Genomic DNA, 14,489 nt, shown 5'->3' with positions numbered 1-14,489 from the left:
ACAGCTATATTCTCTAAGTCACTTGGGATTGACGTCTGCAGGTCACTATGAGGAATCCGAAAGATCTAAGAACTGAAATCTTGCCCTCAACTACGAGGATAGGTAAGGAACTGCCATCTAGCTCTGCACTTGATTCACCTTCAGTTTTGAGTAAGTTTGCGACATCACCTCCTGCTAGAAATGTTGATATGTCGCCTGTGCTTGATACTACTGTGCTTGATGATGCTACTTCTGCTGCCCATGATGCTTATGATGATGCTATGCTTGATACTATGCCTGATGATGCTATGGTTGATACTGCTTTGCCTGATGACGATATGCTTGATACTGCTTGGCCACTAGGTGCATTCCTTGATGCACAAATTGCTAGAGTTTGTGCTAGACATGATGATACTTCTGAAACTACTGATACTATTGAAGTAGAACCTGCTACTATGCCTGAATTGCGTTTTATGCATGAGCGCTATGTTATGGAAGGAGAGATAGCTGAGGACTTTCTTGCGTGTAAGGATAGCTATGATGTTGAGAAACTACCGCGCAAGTGGAAAGAAAAATCTCTGAACGCTAGGACAAAATACGACCCGAAGTTTGCTACTTCGCCTATCTTTGTGACCTAAAAGGATTATGAATTCTCTGTCGACCCTGAGTTAATCACTCTGGTCGAATCTGATCCTTTTCACGGTTATGAGTCTAAAACGGTTGTAGCCCATCTTACCAAACTGCACGATATAGCCACCCTATTCACTAGTGAGGAAAAAATCTGCCACTACTATATCCTCAAGTTGTTTCCTTTCTCGCTAAAGGATGATGCTAAGACTTAGTTCACTTCTCTTGCTCCTGGATGTGTGCGTAGCCCCCAGGATATGGTCTACTACTTCTCTGAAAATATTTCCCTGCCCATAAGAAGCAAGCTGCCTTGTAGGAAATATACAAGTTTGCTCAAGATGAAGAAGAGAGTCTCCCACAAGCTTGGGGAGGCTCATCCAGCTACTGAATGCTTTGCCTGATCACCCTCTTGAGAAGAATGAAATACTTGATATCTTCTATAATGGACTTACTGATGCTTCCAAAGACCACCTAGATAGTTGTGCTGGTTGTGTTTTTAGGGAACGCACTGTAAAACAAGCTGAGATTCTACTGAATAACATCTTGTGCAATGAGAATGCTTGGACTATTCCCGAACCACCTCCTAAGCCAACTCCGAAGAAAAGAGGTATTCTATTCCTCAGTCCTGAAGATATGCAAGAAGCTAAGAAATCTATGCGAGATAAAGGCATTAAATCTAAAGATGTCAAAATCTACCACCTATCGAAGAGATCCATGGTCTTGATAATCCGATACAGGTAGTAGAAGTAAATTCTCTGCGTAGGTTTGATGAGAGTGATATTCCTTTTGATAAACCTGCTAGCTTATGCCTGGATGAATTTGATAACTTTGTTGCCAAACAACAGAGTTTCAATGATTATGTTAGCAGACAATTGGAACAAAATGCTCGTATGCTTAGTCATTTAAGTGCTTGTGTGGACATAAACGTCAATGATCTTAAGCTTCTGAGTAAACATTCCTCTATGGTTACTACTGAGGTAGAACAAGTACTTAAAGCTCAGAATGACTTTCTCAACGAGTTGAATGACAATTCTGTCAGAGTCGTTACTAGAGGCGGTAGAATGACCCAGGAACCTTTGTATCCTGAGGGTCATCCAAACAGAACTGAACAAGATTCTCAAGGAGTTAGCACTGATGCACCTAGTCATCCTAGAAAGAAGAAGAAAGATGATAGGAACCTGCACGCTAGCAACCCTGTTGCTGCTACACCTGAGAGTCCAAACGATGCCTCTGTCTCTAATGCTGAGACACAATCTGGTGATGAACATGAGCCTATTGATGATATCAATAGTGATGTTCATGTTGATGCTCAACCTAGCAATGATAAGGATGTGGAGATTGAACCTGTTGATCTTGATAACCCACAGCCTAAGAGTAAGAGATATGATAAGATAGACTTTGCTGCTAGGAATCATGGTAAAGCAAGGGAGCCATGGGTTCAGAAACCTATGCCCTTTCCTCCCAAACCATCCAAGAAAAAGGATGATGAGGATTTTGAGCGATTCGTTGAAATGATCAGACCTGTCTTTCTGCAAATGCGTTCGACAGATATGCTCAAAATGTCTCCGTATGCTAAGTACATGAAGGATATTGTGACTAATAAGAGGAGGATACCTGAGGTTGAGATTTCCACCATGCTTGCTAACTATACCTTCAAGGGTGGAACTCCTAAGAAACTAGGTGATCCCGGTGTGCCCACTATACCTTGCTCCATTAAAGGTAACTACGTTAGAACTGCTTTATGCAACCTTGGAGCCGGTGTTAGTGTTATGCCTCTCTCTCTATCGTAGACTTGAACTGGATAAGTTGACACCCATTGAAATCTCTCTGCAAATGGCCAACAAATCAACTGCTTTCCCTATCGGCATTTGCGAGGATGTGCCTGTTGTGGTTTCTAATGTCACTATCTTAACAGACTTTGTTATCTTGGATATTCCTAAGGACGATGCCATGACAGTCATCCTCGGAAGACCCTTTTTAAACACTGCAGGGGTTGTTATAGATTGCAACAAAGGCAATGTCACTTTCCATGTCAACGGTAATGAGCATACGATGCACTTTCCGAAGAAACAATATCAAGTACATTGCATCAATGCTATCGAAAAAACTTCATCGATTCTTATTGGGAGCTTTGAATTCCCTATTCCTCATGTCAAGATGAAGTATGATTTGCTTGTTGGGGAGATACACATCCCCTTTGAGGTGACCTAGTGACTATTCGAGAGTTCTCCGTTCTCTTTTTGCGATTCGACAAAGATTGTCAAAGAGACTTGATCAACCTCACTGACGGATTTCTTTCGATGACCATGAGATGGATGAATCGAGGAGTCACAAATCTCTGTTCCAAGCTTTCACTTTAAGTTGCTTAGAAGAAAAATGATAGATTTAGTTTAGTTTTCCCTGTTTTCTGTTTTAGCATCCGGTAGAAAAGTACCCCAAAAATCAAAGTTCTCCGAACGTCCTGAAAATCAAGTATGATTTTTTCTGGAATTTTTGAAAATTTCTGAGACAAAGAGTTTGTCTGGGGGCCACACCAGTGGGCCAATAGCCCTTGGGGCGCGGAAACCCCCTAGCCGCGCCACCCACGCTTGTGGGGCCCACAGGCACCCCCTCCACTCATTCTTGCTCTCATCTAGTTCTCCTGCATCCAGAAAAAATTGTTTCGCAGCTCAAACCCGTGTTCTTGCTCCTCTTGCTGGGATTTTCTATTCTTTGCTCAAATCACCGTTCTCCTATCTATTTTGGGGAAATTACTCCTTGGTAAGTGACTCCTCCATTGGTCCAATTAGTTTTTGCTCTAGTGCCTTATACTCCGCGTATTTTGGCTTCCTTGGTGATCATGTTCTTGAGCTTTGCATGCTAATTTTAGCTGGTCCCAAGTAGTTTTGATGCGTAATATGGCCTCTGGGTACTTGTTGGAGTAGTTGCTACGAGTTTTGTTGAGCCTTGTTCACTTTTCCTTAGAATCATAAAATGTTCAGAATTTTTCAGAGATAGAAAAGGGAAAAGATGAGATGGTTCTTAAGAGGCTCGCCAGGCCATGACCCCAAGGATGATGGGAGTGAGAAGAAGCCCAAGTATTTGGTCCCTCGAGTCGCAAAAGTTCGAACGTGCGAATGGCCAAGCGACGTGTTCTTACGCGCCGCTGGAATTTTTGAGGACTTTTATCACTTGGTAGGGAACACAGGCCTTACCGCCTTCGTTGAAGATAAGTGTCCGCAATACCTCCTCCTCACTAATATCTTCGTACAAATATTTAACTTATATCCAAGGAAGAATCCTCCTATGGTTGAGTTCAAACTTTATGATATCCCCCAGCGCATGTCACTCCAGGATTTTTGCAATGTTTGCAAATTACCTTACGTTGGGGATATTCATGAACCTCTTCCACGGGACTTGGAAGCTTTCATCGGTACAATTGTTGTAGGCGAGGAGAGTGGAGTGTCTTGCGCTAGAGCTGGTAGTATTCATTTTCCCGTGCTTCGGTACCTCTCACTATTTGTGGGAAAATGTTTGATTGGACGTGGGAAAGTTGGGTCACTTAGTTCCCCAGATCTTGCGGTCTTGCACGAAGCCCTTTATAACGATAAAACTTATAACTTGGGCGCTATAGTAGCTCAACGGTTGAACCTGAACCGTTCTAAAGGTGTTGTCTATGGAGGTATCTATGCTACCCGTCTTGCCAGACACTTTGAGATACCCATTAGACTGGAGGAGGAAGAAGAGGTTCTTCTTCCCGAGAGATATCTAGATTACAATAGCATGGTTCGCCATGACTTTCTTGATAGAGATATAAATAGAAGGATGGTTTATAACCTGGTATTTAGTCAGGGTACTCGTGAGACTATTACTTTGCCTGCTCCTTCTTTGTTCAATCTTCATGCAGGCAGGTACATGATACGTCCATTTTGCATCATGCTTTCGTGTTGATATTTATTGCTTTTTGGGCTGTTATATTACTTGTGGTACCATATTTATGCCTTTTCTCTCTTATTTTGCAAGGTTTATTTGAAGAGGGAGAATTCACGCAGCTGGAATTCTAGACTGGAAAAGTAGCAAATCCTAGTCCACTATTTTGCACATCTCCAAATGTCGTGAAAAGTTACGTGGATTTTTTCTGGATTATATAAAAAATATTGCGCGAAAGAAGTACCGGAGGGGGGCTGCCAGGGCTCCACAAGCTCTGAAACCGCCACCCCTGGTGGCGGAGTGGGGGCTTGTGGGCTCCCTGACGGCCCACTAGCCCCCCTCTTTTGCTATATGAAGCGTCCTGGTCCAGAAAAATCAAGAGGGAGCTTTTTTGTGGTTTCGCCGCCGCCACGAGGCGGAACTTGAGCAGATCCAATTTAGAGCTCCGGCAGGACGATCCTGCCGGGGAAACTTCCCTCCCAGAGGGGGGGAATCATCGCCATCGTCATCACCAAGACTCCTCTCGTCAGAGGGGAGGCATCCTCATCAACATCTTCATCAGCACCATCTCCTCTCCAATCCCTAGTTCATCTCTTGTAACCAATCTTCGTCTCGCAACTCCGATTGGTACTTGTAAGGTTGCTAGTAGTGTTGATTATTCTTTGTAGTTGATGCTAGTTGGATTACTTGGTGGAAGAGTTTATGTTCAGATCCTTGATGCCATTCATTACACCTCTGATCATGATTATGATTATGTCTTGTGAGTAGTTACTTTTGTTCCTGAGGACATGGGATAATTCATGTTAATAATAGTCATGTGAATTTGATATTCGTTCGGTATTTTGATATCCTATATGTTGTATTTTCCTCTAGTGGTGTTACGTGAACATCGACTACATAACACTTCACCATATTTGGGCCTAGAGGAAGGCATTGGGAAGTAATAACTAGATGATGGGTTACTGGAGTGACAGAAGCTTAAACCCCAGTCTATGCGTTGCTTCGTGAGGGGCTGATTTGGATCCACTAGTTTAATGCTATGGTTAGACTTTGTCTTAATTCTTCTTTTGTAGTTGCAGATGCTTGTGAGAGAGGTTAATCATAAGTGGGATGCTTGTCCAAGTAAGGGTAGTACCCAAGCGCCGGTCCACCCACATATCAAACTATCAAAGTAACGAACGCGAATCATATGAACATGATGAAACTAGCATGACAGAAATTCCCGTGTGTCGTCGGGAGCGTTTTTCCTCCTATAAGACTTTGTTTAGGCTTGTCCCTTGCTACAAAAGGGATTGGGCCACTTTCTGCACCGTTGCTACTACTTGTTACTTTTTGCTCGCTACGTTTCACCTCGCTACACAATCACTTGTTACCGCTACTTTCAGTGCTTGCATTTAATACCTGGCTGAAATCCGCTTATCACAGCCTTCTGCTCCTCGCTGGGTTCGACACTCTTACCTATCAAAAGGACTATGACTGATCCCCTATACTTGTGGGTCATCAAGACTATTTTCTGGCGCCGTTGCCGGGGAGTGAAGCGCCTTTGGTAAGTGGAAATTGGTAAGGAAACATTTATATACTGTGCTGATATTTATTGTCACTTGTCACTATGGAAACTGTTCCTTTGAGGAGTTTGTTCGGGGTATCTTCACCACGAACGGAAGCACAAGGAGTTGCTCCTCAACCTGAGGTACCAACTGAAAATATCTTTTATGAAATTCCTTCGGGTATGCTTGAGAAACTGCTGGCTAATCCTTTCACAGGAGATGGATCTTCACATCCAGACTTGCATCTGATCTATGTAGATGAAGTTTGTGGTTTATTTAAGCTTGCAGGTTTGCCCGAGGATGAGGTAAAGAAGAAAGTCTTTCCTTTATATTTGAAGGATAAGGCGTTGACATGGTATAGGCTATGTGATGATACTGGATCATGGGACTACAATCGGTTGAAATTGGAATTTCATCAAAAGTTCTATCCTATGCATTTAGTACATCGTGATCGGAACATTATTTATAACTTTTGGCCTCGTGACAGGAAACGCATAGCTCATGCTTGGGGAGGCTTAAATCAATGTTATATTCATGCCCTAATCATGAACTCTCGAGAGAAATCATCACTCAAAACTTTTATGCTCGGTTTTCTCACGAAGATCGTACCATGCTTGACACTTCTTGTGCTGGTTCTTTTATGAAGAAGGATATTGATCCCAAGTGGAATTTATTGGAGAGAATCAAACGCAACTCTAAAGATTGGGAGCTTGAGGAAGGTAAGGAGTCAGGTACGAATTTCCAGTTTGATTGCGTTAAATCTTTTGTTGAGACAAACACTTCTAGAGATTTTAGCGCTAAGTATGGACTTGACTCTGAGATAGTAGCTTCTCTATGTGAATCTTTTGCTGCTCATGGTGATATTCCCAAAGATAAGTGGTTTAAATATCATCCTCCTGTAGAAAGAAACATAGCCAAAACCAATCTAGTTGAGGAGAAAGTCATTGCTTTTAGTGATCCTGTTGTTCCTTGTGCTTACAGTGAGAAACCACCATACCCTGCTAGGATAAAGGATTATTCTAAAGCTCCAACTACGATAGGTAGGGGTTACATTAGATCACTTGGACCCCTTGAGGAGATTAGAGTTGAACCTAGTGTTGCTATTATCAAAGATCTCTTAGCCGAAGACATAGATGGGCATGTTACCATGGTTTATGTGATATGGGAGCTAGTGTTAGTGCAATACCCCATTCTCTATATGATGAAATCAAAGATGAGATTGCACCTGCTGAGTTAGAACCCATTGATGTCACTATTACGCTAGCTAATAGAGACACTATCTGCCCTCTGGGAATTGTGAGAGATGTAGAAGTCCTGTGTGGTAAGATGAAGTATCCTACTGATTTCCTCGTCCTTCGTACTGCACAAGATAGCTTTTGTCCCATCATATTTGGTAGACCCTTTCTCAACACTGTCAATGCTCACATTGATTGCATTAAGCAGACTGTCACAGTAAGTTTCGAGGGTGTGTCTCATGAATTTAACTTCTCCAAGTTTGGAAGACAACCCCATGAAAGAGAGTCGTCTGGTAGGGATGAAATCATTGCTCTTGCCTCTATTACCGTACCTCCTACGGATCCTTTAGAGCAATATCTGCTTGAGCATGAAAATGATATGCATATGGAGGAGAGAGATGAGATAGATAAAATTTTCTTAGAACAATATCCTATTCTCAAGAATAATCTGCCTGTTGAACTGCTTGGGGATCCTCCCCCACCAAAGGGTGATCCTGTGTTCGAGCTTAAACAGTTGCCTGATACTCTTAAGTATGCCTATCTTGATGAGAAGGAAATATATCCTGTCATTATTAGTGCTCTCCTCTCAGAGAGCGAGGAGAAGAAGTTACTAAAAACTCCGAGGAAGCACCGCGCTGCTATTGGATATACCCTTGATGATCTTAAGGGTATTAGTCCTACTCTATGTCGACACAAGATGAAAATCGATCCTGACTTTAAACCAGTTGCTCATCATCAAAGGAGATTAAATGCTAAGATGAAAGGGGTCGTTAGAAAAGAAATATTAAAGCTTCTGGAAGCGGGAATCATTTATCATGTTGCTCATAGTGATTGGGTAAGTCCAGTACATTGCGTACCTAAGAAGGGAGGTATCACCGCCATTCCTAATGATAAGGATGAACTAATCCCACAAACGATTATTACCGGCTATAGAATGGTGATAGACTTCCGGAAAATGAACAAGGCAACCAGGAAAGATCATTATCCTTTGCCGTTTATCGACCAAATGCTAGAAAGGCTATCAAAGCACACTCACTTATGCTTTCGAGACGGTTATTCAGGTTTCTCGCACATACCTCTTGCACAATCTCATCAAGAGAAAACCACTTTCACCTGCCCTTTCGGTACCTTTGCCTATAGACGTATGCCTTTTGGCTTATGTAATGCACCTGCCACCTTCCAAAGATGTATGATGGCTATATTCTCTGACTTTTGTGAAAAGATTGTCGAGGTTTTCATGGATGACTTCTCCGTTTACGGGTCTTCCTTTGATGATTGCCTCAGCAACCTTGATCGAGTCTTACAGAGATGCGAAGAAACCAACCTCGTCTTGAATTGGGAGAAGTGCCACTTTATGGTTAAAGAAGGTATCATCTTAGGACACAAAATTTCTGAGAGAGGCATTGAAGTTGATAAGTCTAAGGTTGATGCAATTGAGAAAATGCCTTGCCCCACAGATATCAGAGGTATACGAAGTTTCCTAGGTCATGCTGGTTTCTATAGAAGGTTCATTAAAGACTTCTCTAAGATTTCTAGGCCTCTTACCAACCTCTTGCAGAAGGATGTTCCTTTTGTTTTTGATGAGGATTGTGAGGAAGCTTTCGAAATACTTAAGAAGGCTTTGATAACCGCACCTATTGTTCAACCACCTGACTGGAACTTGCCCATTGAAATCATGTGTGACAGTAGTGATTATGCTGTTGGTGTTGTTCTAGGACAAAGAGTTGACAAGAAGTTGAATGTCATTCACTACGCTAGTAAAACTCTAGACAGTGCCCAAAGAAACTATGCCACTTGTAGAGATACTACTTGTGCATCCATAAACCTCCAACCCAGTTTTGCCATGAGAGTCCACCATACCTACCTATGGATTGAATAAGATCCTTCAAGTAAGTTGTCATCAGTGCAAGCAATAAAAAATTGCTCTCTAATATGTATGATCTATTAGTGTGTGGAAAATAAGCTTTGTACGAACCTGTGATGAGGAAGACATAAAAGCGACAGACTGCATAATAAAGTTCTTTATCACAGGAGGCAATATAAAGTGACGTTCCTCCGCACTAAGAGGACACGCATTCAAACCTCAAAAGCATATGACAACCTCTGCTTCCCTCTGCGAAGGGCCTATCTTGTACCTTTACTTTTTGCCCTTGTAAGAGTCATGGTGATCATCACCAATTCCCTTTTTGCCTTTGTCTTGGCTACCATCACATGTTTGGGAAAGATCTATATTCATATATCAACTTGGAGTTGAGTACTTATGCTTTATTGTTGTTGACTTTACCCTTGAGGTAAATGGTTGGGAGGCAAAACTATAATCCCCTATCTTCCTCTGTGTCCAGCTGAAACTTTGACACCATGAGTACCACCTGAGTTGTAACAATTGTGGAAAACAAAAGAGATGATTGAGTATGTGGGTTTGCCTTACAAGCTCTTATTTGACTCTTTCTGATGTTGTGATAAATTGCAATTGCTTCAATGACTATGGACTATTGTTGGTCACTTCTTGGTAAGGTTTTTCCTTCATGCTTTGCTTTGTGAAGGAATTGTTACTTTCCCATAAGAATCTTTATGATGTATTGTTGTTCTATGTGTGATCATGATGCCCTCATGTCCTAACCCCTGACGGCCCACTAGCCCCCCTCTTTTGCTATATGAAGCGTCCTGGTCCAGAAAAAATCAAGAGGGAGCTTTTTCATGGTTTCGCCGCCGGCACGAGGCGGAACTTGAGCAGATCCAATCTAGAGCTCCGGCAGGACGATCCTGCCGGGGAAACTTCCCTCCCAGAGGGGGGAATCGTCGCCATCGTCATCACCAACACCCCTCTCGTCGGAGGGGAGGCATCTACATCAACATCTTCATCAGCACCATCTCCTCTCCAATCCCTAGTTCATCTCTTGTAACCAATCTTCGTCTCGCAACTCCGATTGGTACTTGTAAGGTTGCTAGTAGTGTTGATTACTCTTTGTAGTTGATGCTAGTTGGACTACTTGGTGGAAGAGTTTATGTTCAGATCCTTGATGCTATTCATTACACCTCTGATCATGATTATGATTATGTCTTGTGAGTAGTTACTTTTGTTCCTGAGGACATGGGATAACTCATGTTAATAATAGTCATGTGAATTTGATATTCGTTCGGTATTTTGATATGTTGTATGTTTTCTTTTCCTCTAGTGGTGTTATGTGAACGTCGAGTACATAACACTTCACCATATTTGGGCCTAGAGGAAGGCAGTGGGAAGTAGTAAGTAGATGATGGGTTGCTGGAGTGACAGATGCTTAAACCCCAGCCTATGTGTTGCTTCGTGAGGGGCTGATTTGGATCCACTAGTTTAATGCTATGGTTAGACTTTCTCTTAATTCTTCTTTTGTAGTTGCGAATGCTTGCGAGAGATGTTAATCATAAGTGGGACTCTTGTCCAAGTAAGGGAAGTACCCAAGCACCGGTCCACCCACATATCAAAGTATCAAAGTAACGAACGCGAATCATATGAACATGATGAAACTAGCATGACAGAAATTCCCGTGTGTCCTCGGGAGCGTTTTTCCTCCTATAAGACTTTGTTCAGGATTGTCCCTTGCTACAAAAGGGATTGGGCCACTTGCTGCACCATTGCTACTACTTGTTACTTTTTGCTCGCTACATTTCACCTTGCTACACAATCACTTGTTACCGCTACTTTCAGTGCTTGCAGTTATTACCTTGCTGAAATCCGCTTATCAGAGCCTTCTGCTCCTCGTTGGGTTCGACACTCTTACTTATCGAAAGGACTACGATTGATCCCCTATACTTGTGGGTCATCAGTACACTATTATGCCATCGGACATCTACGCACATTGGGGCCTAGACCAACCATAGTTGCCCGTGCCCGAGCCTCCAGTCGAGAACCAGACGCCGGTTTATCAGTGGGAGCCAGAGGAGCTCACACAGCAGTGGCATCCTCAGCCCACTCCGGAGTACCCAGGAGCTGGTTATTTCCCTCCTTGGTAGTAGACCAAGTTAGGCCAAAAGCCTAAGCTTGGAGGAGTACGTGTTCTCACCGACTTTACATTCTTGCTTATGCTTTCACTTTGTTAGCCCGTGTTCACACTTTGCCATTGTATCATCCATGCTAGTTTATTTTCTTTTTCTCGTTTTTCTTTTCGTGTGTCTGTATAGTTTGAGAAAACCCAGAAAGATTTTCTTGTTCTTCTTTTGCTTGTTGAGAGCTTTCCCGTGTAAATAGTTTTCTTTTTCTTTCGGTCAAGGTAGAAGATATTGGTTACAATGTTTAGTGGCTCTTGCGTGCATACCTGTTTAGCTTTCAAAGAGCCATATTACTTTGTCTTCTCCTTTGTGTTTGCCTGCAGATTCCAGCTTTAGTCCAATGCACGAGCACGATATTATTGTTCACATCGTTCGGTCGTGCAAGTGAAAGGCAATAATGACGATATATGATGAAGTGACTGAGCCTGGAAAAGCTGGTATGAACTCGATCTATTTTGTTTTTGTAAATATGACTAGCTCATCGTGCCTGATTCAGCTTTGTTGTGAGAGAAACATGTTTGCAATGACAACTTAGAGATCATAGTTACTTATGCCATGCTTACTTAGCTAGGAGCTTATAATGGTGTGTCTTGGTTGCCCACATGAATTTTAAAATGACTGTGTTGTAGTATGATAGGATGGTATCCTCCTTTGAATGATTCAAGTGGCTTGACTTGGCGCATGTTCACGCATGTAGTTGAAACAAAATCAACATAGCCTCTATGATGTTCATGTTCATGGTGATTTATGTCTTACTCATGCTTGCACTCAATGTTAGTTAATCTCATTGCATTTTGATGACTGTTGTCGCTCTCTAGTTGGTCGCTTCCTAGTCTTTTGCTAGCCTTCACTTGTACTAAGCGGGAATACTGCTTGTGCATCCACTCCCATAAACCCAAAGTTGTTCCATGTGAGTCCACCATACCTACCTATGTGCGGTATCTACCTGTCGTTCCAAGTAAATTTGCATGTGCCACTCTCTAAATCTTCAAGAAATAATCTGTTTTGCATGCCCGAACCTCTCATGTGGTGACATGGGGCTATTGGTATCTTCCATTCTAGGCGTGTTATCCTCGATATGTGTTTATTGACTATCATTCACGAGAAAGGGGCCGGTAATTGGAATTCCCAGTTCCATGCTCAAATCGAAAAGATAATTGCAAACAAAACTCCCCAGGATTGATGTTGGTATGGACGGTACCTGAGGATTCGGCTAGCCGTGGAGTGTGATTGATTGGTGGTGGGGGAGCCAAAACTTTACTTTTCTGTTTGGGAACCGCCTATAGCATGTGTAGCGTGGAAGATGTTGAGAACTCTTAGTAATCGCGTTGACAATGAAAGCATGCCACCCAAAATTATTATCTCTGTTTTTAAAGCTTGAGCTCTGGCACCTATGCAAATCAATGCTTCCCTCTGCGAAGGGCCTGTCTATTTATGTTCCTGTCGAGTCATCCTCCTCTTACAAAAGCACCAATTAGAGAGCACCTCTCCCATTTGTATGCTTTGCTTTTAACTGCGTTGAGTGTGACTATGACTGGATCTTCATTGCCTTGAGTTACAATGTTTAGTCAGCCCTTGGTCTTTGAAGGTGCTCTGCATTTATGTTTTGCGGTCTCAGAAAGAGCTAGCGAGATACCATCTATTCGTACTGCTTCATGATTGTTTTGATTGAAGTGTTGACGTTTGAGACTTATTATTATGTGCTCGCTAGTTGATTATGCCATTGATATGAGTTTACTATGAGACCTAGATGTCATTGGCTTATGTGGTTTGCTTGTGATCTTGTAAAAATTCTGGTTATGAGTTAGACATAGTTGCAACAACAAGATCAAATAGAGTTCGTCAAAGTTTTTCTTTTGTCTCTCTCAATTTGTCAACTGAATTGTTTGAGGACAAGCAAGGCTTTAAGCTTGGGGGAGTTGATACGTCTCCGTCGTATCTACTTTTTCGAACTCTTTAGCCCTTGTTTTGGACTCTAATTTGCATGATTTGAATGGAACTAACCCGGACTAACACTGTTTTCAGCAGAATTGCCATGCTGTTGTTTTTTGTGCAGAAATAAAAGTTCTAGGAATGTCCTGAAAACTTACGGAGAATTTTTCTAGAATAAAAGAAAAATACCTGCGCAAAGAACCACCTAAGGGGGCGTGCCAATGGGCCACAAGCCCACAGGCCGCGGCCACCCCCCTAGGCCACGCCGTGAGGGCTTGTGGGGCCCACGTGGCACCACCGCCCCCAAACTCAGCTCTATATCTTCCATCTCGCCCGGAAAAAATCAAAGAGAAGGTTTCTTCGCGTTTAACGATACGGAGGCACTGCCACCTCCTGTTCTTCATGTGGAGGGCAGATCTGGAGTCCGTTCGGGGCTCCGGAGAGGGGAAATCGTCGCCATCGTCATCATCAACCTTCCTCCATCGACAATTCCATGATGCTCTTCACCGTTCGTGAGTCATCTCATCGTAGGCTTGCTGGACGGTGATGAGTTGGATGAGATCTATCATGTAATCGAGTTAGTTTTGACGGGGATTGATCCCTAGTATCCACTATGTTCTAGATTGATGTTGCTACTACTTGGCTATGCTTAATGCTTGTCACTAGGGCCCGAGTGCCATGATTTCAGATCTGAACCTATTATGTTGTCGCCAATACATGTGTGTTTTAGATCCTATCTTGCAAGCTGTAGTCACCTACTATGTGTTATGACCCGGCAACCCCGGAGTGACAATAGTCGGAACCACTCCCGGAGATGACCATAATATGAGGAGTTCATGTATTCACCAAATGTTAATGTGTTGGTCCGGTTCTTTATTTAAAGGAGAACCTTAATATCCCATAGTTTCCATTAGGACCCCGCTGCCAAGGGAGGGATGGACAATAGATGTCATGCAAGTTCTTTTCCCTAAGCACGTATGACTACATACGGAATACATGCCTACATTAGATTGACGAACGGGAGCTAGTTACATATCTCTCCGTGTTATAGTTGTTACATGATGTATCACACCCGGCACACTCATCCATCACCGATCCACTGCCTATGAGTCTTTTACTACTGGTCCTTGCTACGTTACTTTGTCCAGGCTTGTCCCTTGCTACAAAAGGGATTGGGCCACTTTGTTGATACTGCTGTTACTCTGTTGCTACTGCTGTTACTCTGCTGCTA

This window comes from Hordeum vulgare, chromosome 7H (assembly GCF_904849725.1).
Source record: "Hordeum vulgare subsp. vulgare chromosome 7H, MorexV3_pseudomolecules_assembly, whole genome shotgun sequence".
NCBI classification, from domain to species: Eukaryota; Viridiplantae; Streptophyta; class Magnoliopsida; order Poales; family Poaceae; genus Hordeum; species Hordeum vulgare.
The sequence above is the reverse complement of the archived record's forward strand: the minus strand, read 5'-3'. Positions refer to the sequence as shown.